Raw genomic sequence first — 7,388 nt, 5'->3', positions numbered from 1 at the left:
ATCATGGGGGTGGTTTCCCCCATGCTGTTCTTCTGATAATGAGTGAGTTCTCATGAGATCTGATGGTTTTATAAGGGACTCTTCCCCCTTTGCTTCACATACATGCTGTCTCGCCTGCTGTCGTGTAAGAGCTGCCTGCTTCCCCATCTGCCATGAGTGTAAGTTTCCTGAGGCCTGCTAAGCCATGTGGAACTGTGAGTCAATTAAACCCATTTCCTTTATAAATTACCCAGTCTTGCCAGGTGCGGTGGTTCATGCCTGTAATGTCACCACTTTGGGAGGCTGAGGCAGGTAGATCACGAGGTCAGGAGTTCAAGACCAGCCTGGTCAAGATGGTGAAACCCCATCTCTACTAAAAATACAAAAATTAGCCACACATGGTGGCAGGTGCCTGTAACCCCAGCTACTCAGGAGGCTGAGGCAGAGAGTTGCTTGAACCAGGAGGCGGAGGTTGCAGTGAGCTGAGACTGCACCACTGCACTTCAGCCTGGGCAACAGATAAAGACTTCATCTCATTAAATAAATAGATAACCCAGTCTTGAGTATTTTTTTATAGCAGTGCTGAAACAGACTAATACACTACAATATATTGAGTTCAAAAAATTCTATAAAAAAATAATAATCCAATTAAAGGGTGGACAAAAAATGTAAATAGACATTTATGAAAAGAAGACATACAAATGTCAAACAGGCAAATGAAAAGGTGCTACACATTACTGATCAACATAGAAATGCAAATCAAACCCAAAATGAGATATCATTTCACCCCAGTTAAGGTGGCTTTTATCCAGAAGTCAGTAAAAAACCAATGCTGGTGAGTATGTGGAGTGAAGGGAATCCTTGTACATTGCTGTTGGGAGCACATTTAAGGACAGTTTGGATGTTCCTGATATAACTAAAAATAGAGCTACTATATGGTCCAGCAATCCCACTGCTCAGTATATGCCTAAAAGAAATAAAATTGGTAAATCAAAGACATATTGGCACTCTCATATTTGCTACAGCAGGGTTTATAATAGCCAAGATTTGGAAGCAACTTAAATGTCCCTCAACAGCTGACTGGATAGAGAAAATGTGGTACATATACCCAATGGAGTACTATTCAGCTATAAGAAAGAATGAGAGGCTGCCATTTGCAATAACATAAATGGAACTGAAAGTCTTTATGTTAAGTGAAATAAGTCAGGCACAGAAAGACAAATGTCACATGTTCTCACTTATTTGTGTGTGCTAAAATTCGAAACAATTGGTGTCATAGAGATGGAGAGTATAAGGATGGTTACCAGAGGCTGGGAAGGGCAGTGAGGGAACAGACGGGTAGTGGGGATGCGAAATCGGTACAAAAAATTGTTAGAAAGAATGAATAAGACAGTATTTGATAGCACAACAAGGTGATTGTAGTCAAAAATAATTTAACTATACATTTTAAAAAACTAAAAGAGTGTAATTAGATTGTTTATAACACAAGCTATAAATGCTTGAGGGGATGGACACCCCATTTTTTATTATGCATTACTCATTGCATGCCTGTATCAAAGTATGTCATGTACCCCCATAAATATATACACCAACTATGTACCCACAAAAATAAATTAAAAATTGAAATTAAAATTAAAACCAAAGGGAGGAGAATATAATGAGGCCCATGGCTTGAACTAGCTTTTCAGGTTAACTTTGGAATGTCCTTATCCAAGAAGAGGGGTCCATTTAGTCAATAGGGGCTTAGAAATTTATTTTTACTCTATTTATTTTTAGTTTAGTTTATAGCAATAACCTCTCCATCATTATGACTAGAAGTTGAAATGTGGTATTTAACAACCCTACCTGATAAGATCAGATATGCCTGTTTAGTGACAGCCTCTTTTATGACAAAATTTATTTTTAGTTTATAAGTGGAAAAAAGGATTTTTAATCCTGAGCTATATGTTTCAGTCAATCAATCCCTGCAGGGAACCCTGTTCTTTTCCACTGAATAACACCACATTTCAAAGTGAGGGGAAACATCTTGAAACTAAGAGGTACAGCCTTATTAAATTTGATTTGGTTTCCATTGTAATTAATTTAATCACATGTGTTCTAGAGTTTGTCCTCAGTCTTCTCCTACTTTAGGTCCACGATCTGTTGAATTTACTCAGCTCCCTGCTTAACAGCAGGAAATCAGTTAGAATTATTTAAAAATCTCACTGTGGCTGGGAGCAGTGGCTCATGCCTGTAATCCCAGCAATTTGGGAGGCCAAGGTGGGCAGATCACTTGTTGTCAGGGGTTTGAGACCAGCCCAGCCAACAGAGTGAAACCCCATCTCTACTAAAGATACAAAAATTAGCTGGGTGTGTTGATGCATGCCTGTAATTGCAGCTACTTGGGAAGCTGAGGCAGGAGAATTGCTTGAATCTGGGAGGCAGAGGTTTCAGTGAGCCAAGATGGTGCACTACACTCCAGCCTGGGCAACAGAGAAGACTCTGTCTCAAAATAATAATAATAATAAATAAGTAAAAATAAAAATCTCATTGTGTTTCAAACAAAATTTCTTTTGAATATCAACTGTATCAACTTGCATATTACCTATAATCATTTTGTTTACTTTATATCCAATCTTGAGAAATCTTTGAGGACTAATTTCACTCTTTTCTGCCATTTTGGTAAACATACCAAATTCCATCAAACAAAATGCACAGAATTCCTGAGAAATACATTTTCTCCTTGAGGAGTAGACTTGTTGTGTTAGAGCAGCTCATGGTTACCAAGCTTCTAGTTTAATAAACATGACTAGAATACTCTATCTTAATATGAGTAGCTAGGTACTCACAAGGCATCTAGAAGATTAATACTCATGGTCTGAAAATAGCCACATTTTTTAGCTGGCCACAAATTACAATTGCAGAATATTTGTGGTCATACAAGACATCTTCCACTAAGCCTGAAAAATGTATAAATGTCCTAGAGTGCAGCATTTTTTTTGTAAGGATAATATTAATGAGCTAGCTTAGGTCAACAGGTTAATGATCATTGTTAAAACCAATAGCCCCAACTTTAGTGAGTACATCTGCACCTTCCAAGTTTAACTATAACTCTTTCTCTTTGTGGTTACTTATAAGTAGAGACACTAACAAAAGACAATGCATTCCTGCTCTTGTTTTCTGAGGATGTCCAACTCTAATGGAGTCATTTCTGGTAAACTTGCTTCTTTCACTGTGCTCTCTGACTCACCTGAAATTTTTTCCTGCACAAGGTCTAAGAATCCTACTTTGTGGTCTGTATCAAGACCCTCTTTTCCAGCAACATCTTTCAGCAACACCATGAAGGGACACCAAGACAAGACCCCCACTCCAAGGAAAACAATCCACACAGAATCAATCAGCTAACACCTGGCAAGTGGGCTGTCTTTTAGAGTTGTGAAGCCATTCTGGTGGGCAAGAACGATTATCGACTACCACTTAAGTGAGAGGCCCTAGGGCATAATGTTAGGGTGAGAGACTCAGCCCAAAGTTAGAGGCCTGGGGGAGTCATACTCAGATTAGAGGCCAAGCCCACAGGGTTAGAGGCCCTTGGGAATATTGAGAAGAATGGATTTGGCTAAACAAGGTGTTTACCACTTTCTCTTTTTGGACTGTCCACCTTGTACTCTCTGTCCCTCACCTGAGTGCTCTGCATCTTGTCACCTTTCTGCTCACCTCCTCTGTTTTCTAGTAGCCTGGAGGCTGCCCCAGGAAAGAGGCCCCAAACAGTTTAGCTTTTCCTTTCCTCAGCGATCGTCTGACTTCTAGCTGATTGCTTATTTAATTTGCCACTGGTCCAAGTGACACTGAAAAAAAGAGATGTCTTGGAACCTAGTATTTTTGTACCTTAATTATCAGAAAAAAATCAGCAATAACCTCTCCATCATTATGACTAGAGGTTGAAATGTGGTATTTAACAGCCCTACATGATAAGATCAGATATGCCTGTTTAGTGACAGCCTCTTTTATGACAACCCTTTGCAAACAATTAGCCTCAAGATGGAGAACATGAGACTTTTTCTTAAGAGTTTTCTCTCATTTCTTAACCATAAGGTCATCTTTGATGAGCTGGTATAGGGCAGCTGGACCCTACTTTCTAAACCCAGCATGTCACTTTTTTCCTGAGAGAGTTTTGTCAGTTTTGTCATAGCAGTGTGAAAATGGACTGATACATTACAATATACAAGTTACAGCTTTCCCATTTCCCCTGTTCGGTCTGACTCCTTTTTTTGCAGCTTCATTTGTTTTATAGAAGAGAAACTAAGTGGGAGGAAATACATTATATACAGGCTTCTCTGATGCTTGGTCAGGATAAAAAATTAAAATGGGCTTCTATATGTTTGATGGAGGAAAAGACAAAATAGGGATGGCACATAATTGATTACCCTTTTAATGCAAGTGCCTCTTAATATTAGGCTTTTCTTAGCTGGGGCTGAACTCCCCCTGCCAGTCCAAGCACCCCATAAGAACACAGTCAGACTCCTTCCAGTTCTGGTGAGGTGTGCAACATGTTATTAATTTCATCTAGTTTTCCAGGGTTATCTAGTGTCCAGTCATCATCTTCTCCCTGCCCTTCGAGTCCTGTCTTACATACATACCCCACTGTTTGAACACCCGAGCTTCACCAGAACAACATGCAGTGGGGCCTCTTATCAGCTGGCAAAGTTGAATGTTTGCCCTCTCTGGGAAGTGACAGATGATAATAGGGACACTGTATAGGTATATGTACCCTTTTCTATGTCTGAATTAGCCATATGCAAGGAAAAACTAAAACAGTTTTCAGAGATGCCTGGAAAATACATAGACAAATTTAAGAGGCTAATCTTGATGTATGATCTGACCAGACAAGATTTACATATATTTATGTTTACCTGCTGCATGGTAGAAAAGCAGTGTGTTATTCTCTTTGAAGCAATTGTGAATGGGAGTTCACTCATGGTTTGGTTCTCTGTTTGTCTGTTATTGGTGTATAAGAATGCTTGTGATATTTGCACATTGATTTTGTATCCTGAGACTTTGCTTAAGTTGCTTATCAGCTTAAGGAGATTTTGGGCTGAGACTATGGGGTTTTCTAGATACACAATTATGTCATCTGCAAACAGGGACAATTTGACTTCCTCTTTCCCTAATTGAATACCGTTTATTTCCTTCTCCTGCCTGATTGCCCTGGTCAGAACTTCCAACACTATGTTGAATAGGAATGGTGAGAGAAGGCATCCCTGTCTTGTGCCAGTTTTCAAAGGGAATGCTTCCAGTTTTTACCCATTCAGTATGATATTGGCTGTGGGTTTGTCATAGACAGCTCTTATTATTTTGAGATACGTCAATATCTAATTTATTGAGAGTTTTTAGCATTAAGCATTGTTGAATTTTGTCAAAGGCCTTTTCTGCATCTATTGAGATAATCATGTGGGTTTTGTCTTTGGTTCTGTTTATATGCTGGATTACATTTATTGATTTGCATATGTTGAGCCAGCCTTGCATCCCAGGGATGAAGCCCACTAGATCATGGTGGATAAGCTTTTTGATGTGCTGCTGGATTTGGTTTGCCAGTATTTTATTGAGGATTTTTGTATTGATGTTCATCAGGGATATTGGTCTAAAATTCTCATTTTTTGTTGTGTCTCTGCCAGGCTTTGGTATCAGGAAGATGCTGGCTTCATAAAATGAGTTACGGAGGATTCCCTCTTTTTGTATTGATTGGAATAGTTTCAGAAGGAATGGTATCAGCTCCTCCTTGTACCTCTGGTAGAATTAGGCTGTGAATCCATCTGGTCCTGGACTTTTTTTGGTTGATAAAATACCTAGGAATCCAACTTAAAAGGGATGTGAAGAATCTCTTCAAGGAGAACTACAAACAACTGCTCAAAGAAATAAAAGAGGATATAAACAAATGGAAGAACATTCCATGCTCATGGGTAGGAAGAATCAATATTGTGAAAATGGCCATACTGCCCAAGGTAATTTATAGATTCAATGCCATCTCCATCAAGCTACTGATGAGTTTTTCACAGAATTGGAAAAAACTACTTTAAAATTCATATGGAAACAAAAAAGAGCCCACATTGCCAAGTCAATCCTAAGCCAAAAGAACAAAGCTGGAGGCATCACGCTACCTGACTTCAAACTATACTTCAAGGCTACAGTAACCAAAAGAGCATGGTACTGATACCAAAGCAGAGGTATAGACCAATGGAACAGAAAGAGCCCTCAGAAATAATGCCGCATATCTACAACTATCTGATCTTTGACAAACCTGACAAAAAACAAGAAATGGGGAAAAGATTCTCTATTTAATAAATGGTGCTAGGAAAACTGGCCAGACATATGTAGAAAGCTGAAACTAGATCCCTTCCTTACACCTTATACAAAAATTAATTCAAGATGGATTAAAGACTTAAATGTTAGACCTAAAACCATAAAAACCCTAGAAGAAAACCTAAGCAATACCATTCAGGACATAGGCATGGGCAAGGACTTCATGTCTAAAACACCAAAAGCAATGGCAACAAAAGCCAAAATTGACAAATGGATCTAATTAAACTCAAGAGCTTCTGCACAGCAAAAGAAAGTACCATCAGAGTGAACAGGTAACCTAGAGAATGGGAGAAAATTTTTGCAATCTACTCATCTGACAAAGGGCTAATATCCAGAATCTACAATGAACCCAAACAAATTTGCCAGAAAAAAACAAACGAACCCATCAAAAAGTGGGGGAAGGATATGAACAGACACTTCTGAAAAGAAAACATTTATGCAGCCAACAGACACATGAAAAAATGCTCATCATCACTGGCTATCAGAGAAATGCAAATCAAAACCACAGTGAGATGCCATCTCACACCAGTTAGAATGGTGATCATTAAAAAGTCAGGAAACAACAGGTGCTGGAGAGGATGTGGAGAAATAGGAACACTTTTACACTGTTGGTGGGACTGTAAACTAGTTCAACCATTGTGGAAGTCAGTGTGGTGATTCCTCAGGGATCTAGAACTAGAAATACCATTTGACCCAGCCATCCTATTACTGGGTATATACCCAAAGGATTATAAATCACGCTGCTATAAAGACACATGCACATGTATGTTTATTGTGGCACTATTCACAATAGCAAAGACTTCGAACCAACCCAAGTGCCTATCAATGATAGACTGGATTAAGAAAATATGGCACGTATACACCATGGAATACTATGCAGCCATAAAAAATGATGAGTTCATGTCATTTGTAGGGACATGGATGAAGCTGGAAGCCATCATTCTCAGCAAACTATCACAAGGACAAAAAACCAAACACAGCATGTTCTCACTCATAGGAGAGAATTGAACAATGAGAACACATGGACACAGGAAGGGGAACATCATGCACTGGGGCCTGTTGTGGGGTGGCGG

The sequence above is a fragment of the Pongo pygmaeus genome, chromosome 1 (genome assembly GCF_028885625.2).
Source record: "Pongo pygmaeus isolate AG05252 chromosome 1, NHGRI_mPonPyg2-v2.0_pri, whole genome shotgun sequence".
In the NCBI taxonomy this organism is placed as follows: Eukaryota; Metazoa; Chordata; class Mammalia; order Primates; family Hominidae; genus Pongo; species Pongo pygmaeus.
The sequence above is the reverse complement of the archived record's forward strand: the minus strand, read 5'-3'. Positions refer to the sequence as shown.